This window comes from Triturus cristatus, chromosome 4_1 (genome assembly GCF_964204655.1).
Source record: "Triturus cristatus chromosome 4_1, aTriCri1.1, whole genome shotgun sequence".
NCBI classification, from domain to species: Eukaryota; Metazoa; Chordata; class Amphibia; order Caudata; family Salamandridae; genus Triturus; species Triturus cristatus.
The window spans coordinates 917,299,859-917,322,507 of record NC_140585.1 but is presented as its reverse complement, the minus strand read 5'-3'; the positions used below and the strand labels follow the sequence as shown (position 1 = coordinate 917,322,507).

General features: G+C 45.5%; 1 protein-coding gene across 4 annotated transcripts in view; it reads left to right on the top strand.

Annotated features, from left to right (window-relative positions):
- The first annotated feature begins 854 nt into the window (after positions 1-854).
- The window catches only part of CALU (calumenin), an 83,546-nt gene continuing 61,751 nt past the window's right edge, over positions 855-22,649 (top strand). For 2 of the 4 annotated variants that reach the window (XM_085653717.1, XM_085653716.1), the window contains exon 1: positions 855-945. The gene's annotated coding sequence lies outside the window, so the exon portion shown is untranslated. Of the gene's footprint in view, positions 964-22,649 lie in introns of all 4 variants that reach the window. The other 2 variants (XM_085653719.1, XM_085653718.1) reach the window with 1 other exon arrangement.

Below are 22,649 nucleotides of genomic sequence, written 5' to 3'. Positions count from 1 at the left end.
CAAGCAAAAACCTGATTCTTCGACAGGCTTCTGACGACAGGGACTGGTCCTGTGTGCCTTGGAGTATGCACTACCAATAAACTGCTCCCGGATGCTAGTGCTCAACATTTTTGTCACACCCTCTCTGCCTGCTATAGCGCTTTCTCCATGCTCCTGACAGATAAGAAAAAAAAATGTTTCACTTTTCTGATATCTGACCTTGCAGCAGCACACTAACAAGTCCCATACATGACAATAGAGCCGAACAAGTCCTCGCCCTCAATAGAAGCCAACGGAAGAAATACATTCTCCCAATTTATCTATTTTTAAATCTCCCACTTTTCTCTACTAAAATGTTGGCATGTATGCAAGTAATATCCATACAACGCATGTATAACAGGCAAGTTTACTTTACACCAAACTAGTGCAGCAGAAGTGCATTATTGCTCCGTATGAAGTTGCCTCTGGCACCCCATAGTCCTCTTAAACCCATAAACGTTTCCACCATAGCCATAAACCTTCCTTTATACTCGCGCTATAAAAGCAACACCCTCCTATGCCGGGGTTTATTTTTCCCTAATTTTAGAAGTCTATACATCATTCTTTAAGGCTGGCAATCTTTCTTCTATGTCTCTGGATTTTTCTTCTTGCTTGGCTTCGTCTCGTTGGCGAAAACTCTTCGGAAAATAAAAGCGCATGCGTACTTCTACGCGCGTACCGTCGTGAGAGAACTTCGAGACGCGCGTGCCCGTGCGGACGTGGCGCTTCCACCCAACTGTGCTCCGCCCAAAGAAAATACGTATCTATTTTCGCCAACCAGCGCGAGGCTATTGCAGCATGTTCTTTTTCCGTTGGCTAAATGTCGAGATGGGCGGGGTTTCAGAGTCAGCATGCCGGAGGGCGGGAGTTTCCGGCGGGGGTGGGGCATTTGAGTGAAGCGAGTGAGAGAAGAACACAGATCTGCAGGTAACGGGTGTCATTGGGGTGAGCTAATGTACTTGTAATTTTGCCGGTGCTGAAAAATATCGCCGCCGCAATTTATAAAAAACAAGCGAGGCTCATCTATTTCTGTTAGTTTTTTGTGATTGTACCTTTAAACAGATTTCCTTTTTACCCCTACATTGCAACCCTTCGTTTGTTCCCGTTGTCCGTATTCACTGCAGCCTAGCTAGGGTAACCAGGCGCCCTGTTTTTTTAAAAGATCATCCTGGCATCTTCAACTAATTTAGAAACATATCTCGATTTTTGGGAGAGGGTTGGATGAAGGTGCACATAAATGGAAATGTTTTACTCGCTGACGTTTCCATGGACCCACCCGTTACACCATAGGAAAAAGTTTCTTTCTTTAAAGATTAGTCTGCCCTGCTCCTTGCCCCATTCATAATTTTAATGAGCAGTGACAATTTCAGAGAAACGATCATCGAATGCTTTGGCAGCATATCCCAGGTACTCGCCATAGCAGGTGAGCGAGAGTGTTTTGTTTAAAAAGTCACTCCACAATGTTTTGCTCTATTCTTAATATTGGAAGTTGGCAAAGGAACCTCAAATGTGTTCTTTTTGATCCCTAGTGCAGTATGCAAATAATTGCACGCGCAGTCACATGGGCATAATAACTTGTCTGAGAGTGCAAAGAAAGCGAACGTAAATGAGCTACACATTTGTGACACAACATACAACTTGTCCTCTCCGTTATTGTTTCTTGGCCTGATCGTTTTGTTTTTAAATGGAACAAAGTGCACAACCTATGGCATTCGGAATATTTTTGGTCTTTCTTAGATGTAGTTTTTTTAATTCGTTTGTTGGCTATTGCAATGTGGCTCTTTGACAGTAGGTGCTATATTGTAGCCTTTAAGATGGGATACTTAAAGGCTACAATATAGCACCTACTGTCATGGGATGGTCAGTGCCACCATTTAGTTCTACTATTGTGTTTGTGCCGGTTCTGTTTTTTGCATCTGAAAATCTGGTTGCCACTGCCCCAGTTAGTTAAAAAAAAAAAGATTATACTTTCGAAGCTTCATAGTACTGGAAGGAAGAGGTTCGTACTATTAGTTAAATAACATTCTTTAAGCTATACGTTTGTATTTATCTATTTATAAAAGTTTGATATTGCGCGACCGTGACCTGGGAGGAACACTTATTTGGAGACTATATAGGATGTAGTAGCACCTAGGGTTTTACCTTGTTATCTGCCGTCATCACAGATTATCAAGAAGTACTTGATTCACGGAGCAATCGTATGTGCTTGATGACAGTTTCACATGTTGGCTCTGGCCGTGATTCAATAGTTCGATTCCCGTTTAGCATATTCAGTCCAATTACCTTCTCAACTCACTCCTGGTGGTTCAGTTTGCCACTTTTTCTGACCCCATCGCACCTGCCCATGTTGTCTCTGTTATCCCCATCGTTGTTTTTATTGTGCCCCCACCTACCACCTCTGATGATTTCCACTCTGCCACCCTCGTCGTTGAACTCTATAATTGACCCCATGGGTTGCTCCCCTTTATTCCTTTCTCTCCATGTTTGTTCCCATTGCATAGTTAGTTTTGTCGGTTCCTACTGCACCATTAACATTGCTGCTTTTCAAAGCTTTCTTCCCTCCTCTGAGTTGCAGATCGCATTACCCCCGATGTTGTAAATGTATCCAGTGGTTTCATCATTCCCTCTTATGATTATTTTTAGACAGCCCTTGTTAATCTCTTCTTCTGTATAAGTTAGTTGCGGTTGTGCTGTCGCTTTAGTTGGGTTCCAGTTTTCCTTCTGCATTGATTACCCATTCAAATCTTACTCGCTGGTTTCCATTGTGATTGTCACTTTTCTTTGGTTTGCATATCCCACTCATATTGCTTCCTATTGCTAACTCCTGTTATTGCATTGGTTCCTGTTGCAGACCACACCCTTCCTTATTGCCCACCCCACCTTCAGTTATTGAACCTCTCGCCCCCTGCTTTCCCTGACGTTTCCTTTCTCCTTCATGATGCAGTTAGAGCTGTCTTGTCTCAGTCCCACTGGTAATAGAAACTTGTTGCCACGTTTGTGGATTTTTTTGTGTGCTCTGGGTGGAGTTCTACAGGAGTTGGCTTAAGAACACCTTTAGCGTTGTTTTTTTCTTGCTGTCAGGTGCAGTAGAAACGTACTAAGTGCTGATCCTCAAGAGTTGGTGTACAGGAATGAGCAGTAGATGGTGTGGGCATTGGTTTAATCAATGAGACGTCAGGAGCACACAAGTTCTAAAATGAGTTCTCTTTATTCTATTGTCTGAATTTGTGTAGGGCAAACCGCTGTTGCAGCATCTTAGTTCATCCTCATTGTGACATCCTTTTTGTATTGTTTCGAAAAGACAGACTATCAAATTGTTTGATGTTGTCTTTTGTTTAGTTGGGTGTGGTTAGTAGAAAGTTGTGGATCTCTTCAGGACTGAGTGTGGCCTGTTGAAATACTCTGCGCTATCCCATTGACATACTCTGCGCTACCGCCCAATACCTAAACACGTTAATGAGTTATTAGCACGAGAAAGAAAATGCTTCTGTATTTCTCATTAAAGAATTTTCTTTTTCAAAATTATAGTTTAGACTCGAGGGAAAAGCTTCCCTTGGGTCCCAGGCTTGATTATATTGTTTTTCTGTGACATACAGTGGTCTGTCCATCCTGACGTGCCAGCAAGACAAAGTGAAAGCAGACCACACCTCATGGTGCAGCTTATTTCACTAATGAATGATGTCAGGGAAGAAGGAAATAACTTTGCCCCCTGAACACAAATCAACACAGTTGAGGCAATACAGGGAACTGAACAACATCCCATTTGAGGGTGATCCCAAAGCAAGGATCCACCTCACTGGACACCAGGGATTAACTTTTGGGGATTGTGTGGCTTTCCTTGGCATGGGTCAGTGTCATCCTGCCTGGCCTTGCACACCGGGGTGTGGCATACAATTGTCTTTCTGCCCCGCGGAGAGCAGAAGAGAGCATAGGAAAGAAAAAGAGAAGATAAAAAAGGGGTGCATTGGGGTTGGCCAGCCCAGCCATCAGGTCGTTCCCCCTCCCACAATGGGCACAACAGTCCTCCTACCCCCCTTTGGTGGTAGACTGTAGGGGTAGCCATAAATCTGCCACCAAGGATATGTAGATTACCCAGTGGCCCCTGTGTAGTTATAGTTCGGACCATGTTCCATAGTAAATTGATTTTTTTTTAGTTTGTTAGTGACTTTGGTGCCGTTTGACAAAATTTCATAGAAGTATCCAAAAAAAGTTTCAGCAAATATAGCTCTTTCTGGAAAGTTTTGTGGTGATCCATCTAGGGCATAGGAGGGGAAGAATCCCAATACATGTTTAGCCCACATACATTTTGAACAGCAGGGCCACACAAACAGTTGAATGGAATTTCACCACATTTAGTAGAAAGCACCAAAGTTTGAGTCGGAAAGCTTGCTTTCTGTGGTTTGGTACTGAATCAGTTCAGTAGTGTTTGAGAAATTACGGTTCAAAACTTATGTGTATTTCACGCTGTGGAGGATTTGCAGACCCAACAGATCAAGAGATCTGATTGGCTGCAACAATTTCCACAAAGATGTTGCAACAGCCATTTTAGAACTCGTGGACTCCGTTCCCTGTCCTGACAAAGAATGAAAAAACATATAGGGGACAGGGTTAGGGAAACTCTGACCCCATTGACCTGCTGGTGTGGTCTCTCAGGAAGACCTCCTCTAGGGCCAAGGACAGATTTTCTTTTTTTACAGTACAGCAGATCCGTGGCAAAATTGAAAAAAACATAACCGTGCTTCCAATCTGTTTCTATTTTAATCCCCCCCCCCCCCCCCCCGCCTCCCCCGATGGGCCAGTGCTTGGGGGTTGGCACATTATTATTGTAAGGGAGGACGGTCATATCCCTGGGGCTGAATTGTGATTTGAAGGGTAGAGGGGCTTGTAGACCATTCTGTGGGCCTTTACATGGCTCTGGGGACCTCATGCCCTAGGACCAAAATAAATAAAAAGTTTCTGAGTGTTCAGATCCCACTCGGGGCAGCCACATCAATTAGGTCTTAGGGCTACAGGGGAGCCCCAGGAGCCAGCTGGCTCCCCTGCCTGCACCCATTCTAGGTGCAGCAGTAGCTGGCTGCCTTGGTTTGCTTTTGCCCAGTGAGGCAGCTTTTATTCCTGCTCCTGTCAGGTAGGAGCGGATCTATTTTCCCTGCCCGGGAGAATGTGTGCAGGGAGTTGGATTTCTGTTCCCTGCCTGCACTCTTCTGGGCAGGGAACAGCTAAGTGTCCCAGGGGTTGAGGTTCACAGGACACTGCTGCCATTGGGCACCAGGGGTTGGGGACTGCAGGGCCATTATAAAAGACTCAAGGAGGCTAAGTGAATGACCTGTTACGGTTCAATATTAGTAAAAGTTGGGAGGGATGTAGAGTGCCGCCCTGCCTCTACCCTATAATGTTACACACATGCAGCCTGAGGGCATGGCCCGAAGTATGAATATAGGCAGGGGGAACGCTCGTAGTCACTCGGCGATACCCAGTGTGTTTGGGGCCTGTTTACTTGTATACATACTGCTCCTTACCCCGAGCGGCCTGTCCTCCAGCCTGAAAACCGCACAGCTACCTTCCTTCCTGGGAGTCGCAGGGTTGTAAGAGGCCCTTCTAGCACTAACCGCCACCTACAGCTGCCTGAAGCAGCACAACCGTGTCAGCAACGTCTCTTGCAGACAGTGCTCTGCAAACTAACACCCTCTCTCTATAAAGCACAGCAGGAAAATTATGTTGCAAAGGTTGGCCCAATGACTTAAACACCGCAGGCGCGGTGTCATGGCCTTGTGTCCCTCGATGGCCCCTCCCTCAATGACCCCTTGCACACCCAACGGCTTTCTTCTCCCAGAATCCTTTACAACTGCCTAAAGGAGAGGATGTGGTTTCACAGCTAGACCTGCTGACTTTGGAACTGGACAACCAAGGTTCGACTCTCGGGGTCGACTCCACATCTTGTGATTCTGGGCAAATCACTTAATCTCCTTGTGCCGACCCAAAAAAAAGAATAATGAACATGTCCTTGTGTAACGTAACTTGTGGTCATGTAAAGCACTACAATACCTTCGGGTTGAGTTTGCGCTATAAAAATCTGCAAAGAAAAAGAAGCGAGGGGTCCTGCCCATTCCTGGTTCTACAGTCATAGGGTGTGTGTATAGCTTTGCGCTGGTTAACTATGCGAGTGCATGGGAGTGGCCCTGGCCCTAATCGCCTGACAAAGCAAACCTTTCCCAACACCATGAAAGGTATTTGTTAATTGAAGGGGAGCTGCTGTCCGACAATATTTAGACCGCACCAGTTCAAGCGTTTGCTCAGAGGCTGCTCTATTCACTGTCGGACACTGGCTGTTCATCGGTTCAGGGCTGCGTTAGTCATGGCATCCTGCTCCGGGCGCGTCAGTATACAATAACAACTCTTGTCTTTGTGTGAGTAAGCTGAGACGCAGAGTACATTTGCACACATTAACCGTAGCAGTGAACCAAAAATGTCTGGTACCGAAATCTAAGATGACTCCTGTTCATTTTTAATACTCCAAAAACGCACAGAATGCAAACACAAAGAGGGGCGCTAAAAACATTACAACAGTGCGAGCACGAAGCTCGTAGGGTGTGTGTTTAGCTTTGCGCTGGTTAACTATGCGAGTGCATGGGTGTGGCCCTGGCCCTAATCGCCTAAAAAAAGCAAACCTTTCCCAACACCATGAAAGGTATTTGTTAATTGAAGGGGAGCTGCTGTCTGACAATATTTAGCCCGCACTAACCAGTTCAAGAGTTTGCTCAGAGGTTGCTCTATTCACCGTCGGACACTGGCTTTTCATCGGTTCAGGGCTGCGTGAGTCATAGCATCCTGCTCTGGGCGCATGTCAGTGTACAATAACAACTCTCGTCTTTGTGTGAGTAAGCTGAGACGCAGAGTACATTTGCACACATTAAACCGTAGCAGTGAACCAAAAATGTCTGGTACCGAAATCCAAGATGACTCATGTTCATTTTGAATACTCCAAACACGCACAGGCCCAGAATGCAAACACAAAGGGGGGGGGGGGGCGCTAAAACATTACTACAGTGCGAGCACGAAGCTCGCGAGATCCTGTGAGAACACGCCTGGCTGCAACTCGTACAATTCAATTCCTATGATTTGCCACATGTTAATCCTTGTATAGGAAAGAATATCGGCCTCCTCCCGATTCTCGTAATTTTGGGAAACTCTACCACCTAGTGGCCATTAACCAAAACCACCAGCTCAAAAGCGTGAACCCTGCTGACAGGGCAAACTATACGGGGGTGTTACTCTTTAAATGGATTTCCCACTTGAAAATACTTTGAGGCTTTTTTTATGTTCAACAGTTCCCCCAAGTGGGTTAAGCAAGTAAGTCTTTCTTCGTTTATTCCGCGTTCACTTTCACTTGTCTGAATGCCGAGAGCGGTACGCGTTCACATCGCCTGTCCAGGCGCGCACATGACCTGTCCCCCATCGGACAGGAAACCGACAACAATAGATCTCGCATAGGCGACAGCGCGCATGCACTGCGTCGCTAGGCGAGACCTAAAAAAGGAGGCATAGTGAAACAAAACACTTCCCTAGGATCACGCAATTTGGTCAACGGGGAAGCCTGGATTGCTCCCAGGTGTTCAAGATTCATATTGTGCAATAAAGGCACTAGATGGGCATCTCTTTCCCTCTCTTGTTTTACATCAAAAGCTAATGCATTGTCTCTTATGCTTGACGCATGAGGTTAGAGCTTGAGTGGCAGACAGTAACCGCATGAAGGTTCAGCTAATTTTAAAGTCGAGGATCCAAGAGTACTTCGATCTGAGCCTGAGTTAGGCATCTCCCTAGATCATGGCTCATTCCTTCAGTGGCTCATCCACCTATCACATAATGGCAAATTAAGGGGACAAAGGCAGAGAAAGGATATGATTTGATGATCGTCAAACAATTTGAGGAAGCAGGAATACGAACACCATGGTGCAGGACTCCTTGTTTTAAGCTTTCTAACATTATCACCATATTTTACTGAGTGGATGGTGTGACTGAATGTTCTTTCAACCATGGATAAAATCAAGTGATTGTTGAATTAAAGTCCAGTTTTCTTATCGAATACGTACTGCAAGTGTTTAGTTTGATTTAAGTTTTTCCTGTTTTTGTTTTTAAAAAAGCATAGATATTTGTACACAAGAGTGCAGAGTTTGTCACAAGGGGAGTCAGATTAATTTAAATAATGCCTTCTGGTTCCATAGTTTTCCTCTTGCTTATTACAAGTCTGGTGTGAGAGGTTCTGATGGTGCGACGCTGGGAATACTCTAACTAAAGAAATGGCACTGTAATTCAGAGTTCACAGCCAGAACATTTTGACGAAGTGGTAAAGCCAAGCTTAAACGTCAGATATTATAGTGCCATAGCTAAAACTGTTCCATAGCTTCCAGTGGAGGTTGGGTTTTTGTGTCTGTCCACCTCAGTGGATTGCATACCTTGTTGGGGTTCTTTTTCAAGGTTTTTTTTCTAATTGCACTCACTACTATAACAGAGTCTGTTTCAAATACTCTTAGGAGGCTTAAGGCATAAGGAGATTGTGAGGCCTAAATTTCCAGCTCATTCCAATTAAAATAATAACGTTTCCTACTTTATACAGTTGATTTGCCAAGCAGAGGCGATTTTGCCTAGGGTGTAGTAGATGGATAACGACTCAAATACAGTATAACACAGTATTGTCAAATCTGTGACTCTTTTAGAAACTATCATTTTAGAGGACAGTATGAAATGAAAATTTCAAAATAACTCGCTTCCCACACCATGCACATGCTTAGTTTACCCTATGCCCACCTTACACTCCACCTGCTCGCATAATTGTGACCCTTGGTCACACCAGAGGCCATACATTTTGGACTTTTTGCAAAAATGTTTGCGAGAAGCCATGGTAAAAATGGACATGCATTGTGACCATGCGAAAGTGCTTTGAAGTGGCGGATGAGTCAGGTTATTTACTTCATAGCTGCTAGGTACCAGTCGATCTGTTCGATTCTCTACGGATTGGAGGTCAGAGTTTTCATATTTTAGGGAAGCTTAGGTGAATGACTAGGTGTGGCCAAGTCAGTTGTTCATGGATATCCACACTACTGCGGTGCCCGCTCAAAGAAAGGAGAAAGGAAGGATATAGCCAAATTGATGGCAATTTTGTTTAAATGAGCTGACCAACGATTCAATATGAGATTGATGATCTTCATTCAAACGTACTCCACATTACTTAACAGTTAAAGTAAAGGACAGTAACCTGTGCAATAAAATGTAGATGTGAAAAACTGTTTTTAACATTTAAAGTTCAATTTTATTGAAATGTAATAAACCTGAAGGTTTCCCAACTATATGAAATGAGCATGCACAATGAGAAACTAATAGAAACAGTGTCTCAGTGCTCCCTCTTGAGTGCGGTGTGATGGCTAAAGCAGTGTGACAACGAAACCTGCACCCAAACAATCCACAATATGGCTCCACCCTCCCTCCTGAGAAGACCGTCTCCCCATCTGAATCTTCTTGGAGTCAGCATGCCCTCCACAGCCCCTTTTTGTTGACAGCAGAGGCAAAATCGTGGTAGCCAGTTGGAGATTATAGGTTTCCAAGAAAGGCCATAGAGGAGTCTTCCTAGGAAAATTCTTATTTCTTCTCCTGCTATTCAACTCCAATTCTTACTGAGGGGCCCACTGACACATTGGGTACGTTTCTCAACAGTTCATGCCAGACATCCATAATAGTCCTTTTCAGGGACTGGGAACCCAAATCATGGAACAGCAGTAATTGTGTTTTTCCACTTAACCTCTATTCACTGGCCTGCCACAATCACAAATGTGGTCTCTCACATTCATTGACAGACACAGCATCATAGTGGCGCCATGGCCTCTTTTAGTCTGGTTAACATTGAAGGGAAGCTAAATGCCTTCGGTACAGTGCCACAATTGTCACCTTGCTGCGTGCCTCTTCTCATATTGTCAAACTTCGATCATGTACTCCAGTACGACCAGAATATCCACAGCTGTAACCTAAAAGGATTTTTCCTCAACTAGGCATGCATTAGTTCTTCTACATGGTGATCCAAAGTTAACATCTTTTTTTCAACTCAGCATTTTACTTGATTTTCCCTTCCAGCTTCTTTTCCACCTCCTTGAAGATCATCTTGATTGTGCCAGTCTCCTCCTTCGTGAGCTGTGCAAGGCGTTAACTGATTTGAGAAGTTCCTTCTTTTCCTGTGATGAGCCTCCATACTCGTGAGTCAGAGGCTCTGCAGGGGTAAAAAAAAAAAACCTCCCCTCCGCTTGTGTGCCGTATCTTCTGAGAGATGTAGACCTCACGGAGAAGGCAACAAGCCAATCATTCCTCCTGCAGCAACTCTAAAGGGAGCCCCTTAGATAAGCAGAAAAGTGAGCACCATGATCCACAGTGGGCCGCCATGCTACTGTCCAAACAGTGGGGCTGCTGGGATTCCAAAACGCAGTCTGAGGCCAGGTCTCTGGCACACTTGAATCAGGCCCTTGGCTGCCGGGGCGGGGGATCTCTCTCTCTTTTGGCTTACTTCCCTGATCTCTCTCGGGCCACTGCTTCCAGTCATAGCCCTGGATTGGATGCAGCTGCACAAAAGATGTGCCAGACAACTGCTCCTTCAGCTGAAGACCCCAGACCACCCCTCCTTTCACTCAGGAATATGTCTGTTCAAGAGAGCCCCACCCCTAGTGTTTCCTCAGTTGGATGTGCTAATGCACGCAGCAGGTCTCCCTGGAGAAGAGTGGTCAGCCTCAGTATGGCCTTCTCCACAATCCCAGGTCCCCAAACTCGCATCCAGTTTGAGCTTTGGTCTACCTGCTCACTACTACAGGTAGTGGTGGACGCTCAGGTTCCAAGTGTGGCTTTTCGGATGAAAAACAGGAGTTTGGATCGGAGCTGCATGAGACTGGTGCCATCGTTGCCTCATCCCTCAAAAGAGTATTTTTATGACATTCCTCTTGGCTCAAAAATCATTTGAACCTCAAGGCCACAGGAATCGTTCTGAAATGACTGGGTTGATTGAGCATTTCCACACATGATTAGAAGCACATCATTTGCAACAATTGACTAAAGATCAAGTGCTTTCCACAAACCTCTCCTAGACCTTTCAGGAAGACGTATATCCGGTGAACCAGTATGGTTACCCAGTATTACCAATATGAAACAAAGGGTTGCTAAAGGAGTTATGCCTTCAGCTATAACCTCCTTTCTGTTTCTCTTATCCAGAGAAAAAACAGGCTGCAAAAAATATATAATATTCTAATTTTCTTAACCTTCAGTTTATCTGTATAGCAAAAGGAAACCTTAAATCCTTGCACCAACAGCTTTTAAAAAAAATTAGTTGAAGGGCTTGCCTTCATCGGTTCGTGGTGTGAATAAGGTTATAGAAGATTTGAATTCTGCATCCGTTTATCAGAAGGCTCTCTTTCCAACCTTCCCATTGCCACCCTAATGAGACAATCCCCCTGTATTTGTTTTGCAAGTTCCAGCAGGAGTTCCCGCTCTGCAATACAAATCATTCATGCTTTTCACAGACTTAACTACAGAAACATTATCTTAAGAAAAAGCATTGCCTTATTCAAGTCCTTTCACATCTCCATGGGAGCTCTTACCCAAGAGGATTTGACAGCATTCTCCAACTCTTCCACTTTCTATTCCAGTAACCATACTGAGATAAAGGATCTTCAGTAACATCCTGCCATGCCTGTTGAACATTGGCCACTTACTGATCAAATGGACCTACCATAAGTTTGTTCCCCATCACACTACACTTGATTTTCTTCATGATTCCCTCTCCTCCACTCAGTGTGCCTAGATGCTGTTTGCTGCTTTGTCAACTTGGCCATCATTAGAGTTTTATCTCAAAATAATCCAGTATCCCCGGAATTAGAAGTGTTCCCAAGATTGCTTCTCGTGAATCGTAGACTTCAGGGTGTAAAATTATGGCTTTTCCTTTAGCAACCTTTGATTGCCATTTAGAGGCATTGTGCATTACTGAAAACCCATACTGCCTCCAACTCACTATGTCACTTGACAGGAGGCTCAATTAGCAACTAATTATTTCCACAGACCATCTCTGTCTTGTGTAGTAATTACTCCCATTAATTCCTGTTGCTGCCTCAGAGCAGGATTTTCAGCCACTTATGATTAAACCAGAATATTTTGTGTACTCCCCATTTACTCTTTTGTGTGTACTCTGTTTACAGATGTGACTGTGTTAGACAAGGAAATCCGAAAGCCACATGCTCCAGCACAGAGTTACTATCTTGGAAGTCTTGGATGTGCAGGTGTATAGGTGAGGGAGTCTGGGCTGCTCACCCCATTGGGCCACCTCTTCTGCCACCCAAGAAGTATGCCAAACCCCTCAGCAGAAACCAGAGCCTTTTTTAACCCAGGACATCAGCTCGTAGTACATGGTTAGGGTGACCCTAATGGTGTTTGACTAAGTGTCACGCTGGAAGCTGCACTGCCTGCTCTTACTTCCAACCTAAAATCTTGAAATCAAGAGTGTTAAAAGGGGGTTCTGACCATCTGAGCCGCCTGGATTTTTCGCTTTTTGAACACCTAATTGTTGAGCTTTTACTGTCGGAGAGCCTCATAAATTGGGACTCACCTACAGTGAACTCATGATGAAATTGACTGCATATGGATTTTACCAATGTCCCCCTGGTTAGAGTAGGCCGCTGCCCTGCAGCCGGAGTACGGGGCACCGGGCTGGTTATAAGCAGACACGTTTGTACATGTGTGTGTGTACACGTGTAGGGGCTGCGCAGGGGAGATTCCTGGCGTGCGCAGCCCAGGAGCAGTTACCGATTGAATGGTGTGGCAGGAATTATGCAGAGCTGAGTTGTGACATGGAATAGGCTTTATACAATAGGAAGAAACATGTAAGGGAAAGTCAGTGTACTTTACTGTTTTCACTGAAGGGCCACTCCATTATTCTTCTATGAGGATGGTGATCACATGGGGTAGTTTCACTTCCCTAGGGCTTACAAATTCCAGACGCGCACTAAAGTCCACTGTAACTTAATGAGAAGAAGTATTCTGCCGAATTCAAAACCATATCTACTGATTATGGGTAATCCAGAAATGTAATTCTGACAGCTCAGAGCCTGGTTGTGGCTGACCCTGCCAGGCTGGATTAATGACCTTCCTCCCCAAGCTGTAGCATCAGAGGCCTAGCCCTTCACGACAAGCATTCCAAAGTTGAAGGTCTCCTCTCCAAAAGGCAAAGAAGATGGGTGGAGCTAAACGGTTATCCATCAGCAGCTGGTGCCAGGCACCAAGCTGCTCTGGAGAGAAGGAAACAAGGGGCTTTTCAGAGACCATGTGGCATGAGACCCATGGACGACCCCATTTTGAACTAACCCAGAGGCCTGGGCAGGAAGGAGGGACCCTGGGCCTAGAGGTGAGGTGTTGCTGCTTGATGGGGCAAGCAGAGACTTCCTGCCTCTAAATTCTTTTAAAAAGAGTTTGAAGAGGAGCTCTCTCTGGGACGGGGTCTTCTGAGGACAACTGGTGCTGGAGCCTGTTGCCAAGGGCAGTTGGACGGAAGAACCCCCTGACTGTCCCAGGATCCAGAATTGCGCTAGGGGTGAAGTCTAGGACCAGTGAGCAGAAGCCTGAACCTCTGCGCAAGGACAAGAGAGGCCCAGGAGGAGAGCCAGACGAAAGGCTGGCGCAGGGAGCCAGTGAAGACTGCTCCCTGCTGAGTTTACCCTCTGGGATGCCAAGAGGGTGAAGGAAAGTGCTCCAGAAGGGTAGAGCTGGTCATCCGGAGCAAGAGGACCACAACATGATGAAGATCAGCCGCCTGGCGGCCGAGCTACACCCACCAGAAGGTAGGTGACCTTTGACCTCCCAAGGGACCGACAACTAAGCGTGTGGGGCTCCGCCGCTGGTCCTAGATGAGCCCCCGGGGTAGGTCAGGCCCGGGAGCTGCCCCCACAAGAACAGAAAATCGGGAAGCGCACCGGCGAAATTATCCCCAAGGGGGTTCCAGTAGCCCACCCTGGCCCCCTGAAGACACAGGAGTGGAACGCTGTTGTGCTCCCCTCGAAGAGAGTTCTGGGACCCGGGACCTCCAACTCCAGGTGACAGTGGTGAGGAGGAGGGGGGGCGTGCTGTCGCGTGTCTCCCTCCCCCCTTGCGGGAGAAGAGAAGTCGGGGAGCGCCATCGTGCTCCCCGTGAGGACTTTCCTGGGGCCCGAACACAAGCCAGGGAGCGGCGTCACGCTCCCAGTGAATATTGCCCCCGGGGGGCCGGGATCCTCAACTCCGGGGCCCCAGTGCGATGCTGGGAGAGAGGGGGGAGTGCCGCCGCACTTCCCAGAGCAGCAGGAAGGAGGAAGGAGGGGGGAGTGCCGTCCCACTCCCCTGAGGCCTCACTGGGCCAGCGGCAGTCTCTACGTCTGCCCGCAGGAGCGGGCAGACCAAAATGGACGCTCCGGCCCCAGCAACCTCACCCAAAGGTGTGAGCCAGGAGGGGAGCAGGCCTGAGCGGCCGGGGTTGGGCTCCCCGAGCTGTCCAGAAGAAGCAAAGCTCACCTGAAATACGGGGTCTGGGATGGGACCGGGGCCCCAGCAAGGTCTTGAGGTGGCGTGAGGCCACCAGCCGGGCAGCGCAGCCCTCCCCGGAGCACCAGGAGAGCCACTGCTATAATATGCATGGACCAGGGAGGAAGCGCCCCATAATTCCTTGCCAGGCATATGGAAGCCTGCCAGGAAACCTGTGTATTTCGGTTTGTGGTGGCCCCAGGAGGACGGGGTCAAAGACAAATATCTATATAACGCAGCCATCCTCCAAAACGAAGAGGTAAAGTTCTCCCCCACCCCAAGTCTCTGGGGACTCAAAAGAAATAACCCCTCGAGCTCAGCCAGCAGTCATCAGCATCCTAGGGTTGGAACTTTTTTTCTACAGCTGGGGGTGTGTTTGGGACTGCCTCAAGGTATGGATGGCTGTGCTGGGGATGTCTGGAGAAGGGCATCCCCTGGAGGTGCAGAGGTGCAATTGCATGAGAAGTGCATTTACCTTTATTTATTTTTGAGGGACTAAAAGTCACATGTGTAATGTGCAGTACCTGTGTACGGTGAAGTCATAAGCCAAGTGGGGTTATGTTGCTGGACATTCCTGCTCGGGGGTCTAGCTGTATATTCTTAATCCTGTGATTTTAACTGTGATGCCTTTTAGGGGCTTTAATTGCAATGCATTTTAACTGTTATCAACTATGATGAGTACTGTCATTCTAGAGCGATGCACAAACATGTAATCTTGCTACTGCTTTAGGTGAAGAACAACCCAGACTGTTAACCACTAAGATGTAGTTGTGTATACTGTATGGTCAGTATGAGATGCTCAGTCAGGGTTAGGTGTCACCAGGGCAGGGGTACCTATTTTAAATGCTTGTTGAGATGATGGGATGGATCGCCACTGGGATGGTGCCAGTGGGCAAGGCCCTCGCTCCAAGCTATGTCAACCCACTGCATTAGGGGGCAAGATGATGTGCATACATGGGAGTGGTGGTACTAGACCCCACCTCATCTGTGGGAGGGGTGGAGATGTAATGCAATGTCACAGGTATTCCAACAGATTATGTATATTTGTAAATTGGTGTATAGTATGGAGTAGTGTGTGTGTTTAATAAATGTACTCTTTCTTTTATAAAGCAAAGTACAGACTGGACAATCAATTATTGAGGGTTATTTCTGCGTACTGGTAAATGGCGATTACTATCCTACACCACCTCCCTTGAATAAGCCTTGGACTGCTCTGCAACGCTACCCTCTGATAGTCAAGCGCTACAATAGGGTGTTTGGTTCCCAGTGAAGGATAAATGTGACATGTTATTTGTGCAGGCCTCACAGATCTGCCTCGTTTTCCAACAAAGAGAAAAAATGAAGTGGGCATAACTATGCTATGGCACAGGCCCAGACTTAGTGCAGAAGAGACCTTCAACTACGATATAGAAATGGCACAGCTGCAAGATTCTGATGCCGAGACGGTCGACACAGAGCAGAAAGGCACCTAAGAAGAAGTTGTCGAAAGGCACTGAACGCTGGAGAAAGAAGGGATAGGGGAAATAGTGTGCGGAGCCGGAGAGATAGAATTCCTAAGCCATGAGGACCACGTTGAGTTTGAAGACATCAGAACCCAAACAGTGGCCCAAAGAGCCCCTTGGATCCAAACAGAAGTAGGGCTCAAAAAATCATAAAAACGTTACTAGACCTGCAGATCTAGTAACTTGAAAAAGCAACTCTACCTAACTGTAGTGTACTTGACCTGTGACCTGGTCTCAAATTGTGTCGTCCTAGGCAAATATTTTGTCTTGTTGCGCTGCCTTTTTCTTTATTATCACATAAGAGAACATCTTTAAATATGCAAGTTCACAATTTCTGCTGTACAAAAAAACCTCTTTTTCTTTACTAGGCTAAATGTTTGCTCCATGTACAACAAGAATCAATCCCATATATAGGGTACACATGATCCCTGGCTTGCCTCTTAGTTCACTGATAGCATTGTCATCTGAGCAGAAGCAGTAATAATTCCCAGTTTATGTTTAAAAACTCACTTTTCATGGATATATTACTAAAGCAAGAATTGACAGTGCACTGTCATTTACAGATAGCATATTTTCCATTGAAACGGGCACAAAACTTTCCCACTAACAAGTGGTTTTACTGATAGGAGCGCATAAACAATGTTTGGAAATTGGGTTTCAGCAAAAATATTAAAAATTTGCACATCCACAAATAAAGTGTTCGTATTTGTTTTGATCCTATCAAAATATTTTTTTCATCACAGAATTACAAATGTCTTCATAACTAGTTAAATATATTTGAAATGTTTGACCAGTTCACTTAGCTATTTCATTGTTGTGTTAGAAAATAGCCTGCCATCCTACAGCCTTTCATTACACATGCTTTCCAGAGTTCAATTGTCGCACTGTTCACTTCATAAAATCCTCTAACTTCAGTCACAGAAAGAAACATAAATATTGGAAAACAAACTGACTTTTGACCTCTGTCTCTGAAACCAGCAAATGTGACAAGATTTAAAGGCATCTTTATTGTTCTTTCACTTTAAGAGCAATAAAGATGCCTTTAAATCTGTTATCTTGTCACGTTGGCTATCTTTCAGAGACGGAGGTAAAAAGTCAATTTGTCTTCCTATATTTATTTTTCATTCTCTGACTGAAGTTTAGAGGATTTTCAGAGTAGTCCCTAAAAATGGCTCGTCCTGATTAAATCTTGCTTGAGAGAGTTGATTTTTTTGTGCCCTGAGAAGGATTCCACAGGAAGCAAACCCACTGAATCGGCTTTGGCTCCAAAAGCAGGCTGGGAGCAAGGCAGAGAAAAGTTGTCGCGAGGGGGGTGCTTCTCCACCAAAAAAAGAGGAAACTAACAGTCTGTGTCGATGCAGAGAGAGAAAAAAAGCGCTCAACCTTGAAAAGAAGAGGTGTCTTGAGGCCAAAATAGAGGCAGTAATTAAATTTTGCTGGAGGAAGATGTGGACACACATCATTTGAGACTATCGCCACCGGATTATATATCACTGTATACATGTGTACAATGTGGTGGTGAAATGGATGGCGGATGCCTACAGCGTCAAACTTCAGGATGAACAAGGAGAGTCTTCCTTTCTAATTAAGACCCTACTCCCATTACAGTGAAGCAGCCAGTTCCCCCTAAAGCTGCAAAGTGTGCTCGACCAGGGAAGGGCGCCGTTCAAAGAACCAGCCCCGTCAAAAGTCGTCACTCCATGTGTGGAGAAATTGTCTATGCAGTTCACAAGGAACCCCACATCAAGGGGATCAGTGGCTGTTGATTCCGTTATAGTCTCCACAGGTTGCAAGTGGTACAACTCACCAGCATCAGTGGGCCCACCACCCAATAAATAGAGCAAAATGGTGGTGCAAGAAAATAGATAGGTCCGCGGCGGTCCATTGGGGAATAACTTACTCCAGCACCCACCTAAACAGGAATGTCCACTAACAGTGGGAAGAGGTGGAGAGTCTCCTACAAAACCTTCCAGAGCTGTAGTAAGAGAGAGAGAGAAGGCCCTTGTCCTGGAGGAAAAGCCATCAGCAACACTTGTTTAAAGTCAGTCCTGGACGTGACGGACGCGTACAGCAGGCAACTCTGCATGGGACTAGGCTCAGAAGGCACGCCTGGCTAAAAGCATCTGAATTCAAGCAGGAGGTGGTGGTTAGGGTTGAAAATATAACTGAAGTTTAAGGGGGGGGGGCATTCACGGGAGCAGTCACCCCTTGACGGAGAATTAGTGCATGAGTGGCTAGGAGCTTCACAACCATCTACCTCCCATACATCCCCCACCATGCAGCAGCCTGCCCATAGCACAGCAACACAGTAGTAATTCAGTGGACAACAGAGGCAACCTTCTGAGGAACGGGACCTGGAAGAGGTACAGTGCAGAGACACTGCCCACAAAGCAAGTGACTCCTCGGAGACGCCCCCCTGCACTCAAAACCACTTGGGAACAGAATTGGAAGCTACCACTGGGAGTGGTACAACATCACCTCCAACAAAGGAATACCATGGAGGTACCATACTGGGTCTTCAGGTGGTGGGGAGTGCCACATGTGGACATGTTTGCAACAGCACAAAATGCCAAGACTTATCAAAGCCACCGTTGCTGGAGAATGCCTTAATGGAAAGGTCAGGGAGATTTACATAAACCTTTTCATCTATTCCATTGATTCCTCTGGTAATAAAGCCATACAGAAGCAACTACATAGAAAGGACTGGGGGTCTACAAAGAAACACAGTACGTGATATATATGCTGCTGATGGAAGGTCTTCTTTTACCCCTGGCAATCCGAGCTGAGCATGATTGCCATCAAATTATATCATGTGATAGAGCTAAATTTTCAAGCCCTGTAGGTCATTATTATCACGTGGTAATCTGCCACATCCATGAGGGTGACCTTTAGATCATCAAGGTCCCTTCCGTGGCGAGCTCATATGCTCTTCGTGGATGCCATTCCCCACCGAGGCAAACAATTAATGCCACAATGTGTGCAAAAAAACATAGAAAAAACTATGAAAAAAACTATGTAATGCAGTGCAGTGAAATATAAAAAGGTTATGTGAAAAGATGTTTTGGCAATATCTCTTTCCTCACACCTAGTAAAACCAAAAGGAGTTAACTCAAGCCCCCGCTATTGATTCATAGTAGAGTACTATAACTCCATATATATGGTCAACATGTTTCAGCCTAAACGGAAGTGATCCAGGCTTTCTTCAGGACCAAATCGCAGCTACTGCATATTAACCAAGCAACTTATAAACACTATGAAAAGAAGAACCATACAACCTCGCTTGGTGCGAAGCCTTCATATGCAGGATGCAATCATCACCCTGAGTGGTCAAGGCACAAACCTCACCTCCCTGGAACCTTCCTCGGGTGTAGATGAGGCCCCGCTCTGTCCGTCGGTACCTCTGGACTCCCGCCGAGTTCAGGGAAGGAGGCCATACAAGCAGGTGACCATGACCATCATGCTCATTGCACCATGATGGGCCACACAAGCATTATTCTCCAACCTAGTGAAGCTGTTGCGTGCCACTATGAGCACGGCAGGGCATTCTACCCATTAACAAGTCAGGGTGTTCACACGGAACCCTAAACAGTCTGCTTGGTAGCATGGCTCAAAAAGACAGTGTTTGCACACCTCAGGCTGCCCAAGAGAATGATGGCAGTACTCAAAGAAGTAAGAAATGGCAGAGATTGAGAAAATAGTGCGTAAAACATGATGCACTGACTGGGACGGAATGCCACAGACGAAAAATGTCCCATGCACCTACTGACCGAGTGGCTGTCCTATGTAACATTAAAGGTACACCTGGCAACTATTGTAGAGGTTTCATTGGAAGAAGTTTTTTCTTAACTTCGGTAGTCAAAAGGTTTCCTGAAAGGGATAAAAAGACTGGCCCCAACCAGAGCAACGCCCGCGTCCACATGGAACCTCAACCTGATTCTCACACAAATGATGAAGCCACCTTGGAACCCATGCATTTCTCACCTTAAAAACGACTTTCCTGGTAATATCACTGCATAGGGTTAGCGAACTGCTGACACTTTCGATTGCAGAAACTGTACAGCCAAGTACACAGACAGAATAATTGTCCCAAATTCCTACCAAAGGTGGTATCGCACTTATATGAAAACCAAGCAATACACCTTCCTGGTAAACCCAAGTCTTAAGCAGAGTGTGCCCGCCACACACTGACTTCAGGAAGGCTTTAATGTACTATAGGAAACAAAATTGATTCGGATGGCCAACTAATTCTGTCTCTTTTGCCCAGGCGATATAAGAGTTCGTCAGTGTCTATGGCAACCATAGTTCTGACAATACAAAGGTCCCATACAGCAATAGGTGTGGGAAAGGTCAAGAGTTCACTCCCACAAGAAGAAAGGAACCACACTTGCCTTCATAGCTAATATCTTGATCAACGACATCTGCATGACTGCCACATGGACCTCAGTAGACACCTTTACTAAACATTACTGTGTTGACATCGAAGCAAGCAAGAAGGAGCAGGTGGGACAGAGTGTACACCTGTTTGCAAATATAAACTTGTTCCATATCCAACCTCCTGCATGGCGAGAATACCGGTACTCAGTGCCCAGCATGGAAACCCCGAAAAAATAAAATAATTACCTGTAGGAGTAGTTTTTCAGCTTGAGGGCTTTCTGGATTCACATGCGACCCTCCCACCTTTGCCAGAAAACGAGTGTGAATATTTGCAATAGGGAGGTGGCATAATAAATCAAATATGATGGAAGGTACAAATACAGGGACGTAGGAGAAAAGAATCTGAAGATAGCAACCACAAAATGTTGCTTCTGTGCCGTACTTGGTTATGCAGTTTCTATAGAGGTGGAAGGGAAGCAGTTCTAACAGGCCAGAAAAAGTAAGGAACTGAGGAGGTAGTTGCTTATTGGATTAAGAGCCCTCACACACCCTTGCGAGTGCCATGCTTCATTATAGGGCTTTGCTCATCGTCGAGCCGGCACTGCAATGCTCCGTAGGCACCCTCTAGGGTGCTCTTTGGCAGAGATCTCCCATCCAAAGCCGCATGTGTAGTATCAGTGTAAGGCCCTTGGAGGGTGCCAGTTGAGCATGGCAGCGCCGGACCTATATGCGCTCTTGGTCCCCCCCCCTTTTATTGTAATATCATACTTTTGATGTCATCAGGGAGGAACACCGCACCAAATGCTTGATAACACCCACTAAAAAAACAGGACTAATTCTGGACCCATCCACTGAGTGCCGTAATAATGCACATCCATTTTTTTTTTTTTTGTGTGCTGAAGGACGACAGAAAGGAATTAGATCCATTCGAAACACCACTAAAAAGGTAGTTGGCTCATCTCAGCAAAGGAAGGATGCAAGTGTACTACTCAGAACTGATGTAAAGATTGGATGTTCCCTGGGCGCAGGACAAATGCAAATACAGGGAGGACAGTCATTAAATAAGGAGCACGGACCTGAGATTGACAAGAAATACATCCAGTGATGAACCACGGGGTGACTCAAAGTCCACCCTGCATATTTTATTGTAGATCAGTGATTCTTAACCTGTGGTCTGGGAAACCCCTCGGGGTCCGCAACGCTTACTCATGGCGCTTGCCTAGCTTAGGAAACTAAATAACATTACCAGTTGTATAAAGTGCATATAAATAAAGAAGCAAAATATAAAATTAACATTTTAAAAACGTTCTGTAAAAGTAAATGTGAATTTTTTGCTAATATATTTAGTTGGTATTCTCAACTTGATTTTTAGGAGCAGTGCAAGCGCATCAAACTGAATATAGTTTGGACGATGAGTGGCTTCAGGTTTATTTAGTAAAGCTCTAACCTTGCCATTAAAAGTTAGATTTTTATAGATTTGTTTGTGAATTACATAACATAATTGTATAATTTGTGTGATAAATTCATGTTTCTGTATTGTTTTGTGGTTCAAATCATTGAATTTGCTTATGCTAGTGTTCCTGGATTCCAATAATGACTCTGGAGGTCCTAGGATTCCAATGGTGATTCAGTGAGGGTCTCTCGATTCCAGTAATACGTTCATGGGGTCCACAGAAGTCAAAAGGCTAAGAACCTCTGTTGTAGACAATAGGTCTTGAGCAGCTAAATTTGTCTATAAATCGAGACAAGAACATTATTGGTAGGAATCGATTGTTATATCCACTCCAGTTGCCTTCACGCCAGATGTTACTAATGAACACACAAACACCCATTTGTGGTCTACACTGGCAGCATGGGTTAACCTTGCCCTTGGAATGGCATTACAACCTTCACATTACCAGTAACACCTGTTATTGGCAAACCAAAATTTTACCCCAGCGCTGGTAGAATTGCTTTAAAAGACTAGCAACAGGCTGCATGAAGAGGTTGGGGGAGTCGTTATCATATAATTGGTGACTTGGGAAAGTGGTGCACACACCAATGTGGTCTCAAATTGTCCCAATAGAAATACAAGTTTACAAATGGTGCGTCAGGAGGAGGTAGAGCCACAAAGTCTTCCTCAATGGGAAAGTAGACAACCGTCTTTTCCTCACAATTTACATTAAACGCCAAGCACTCCAAAAT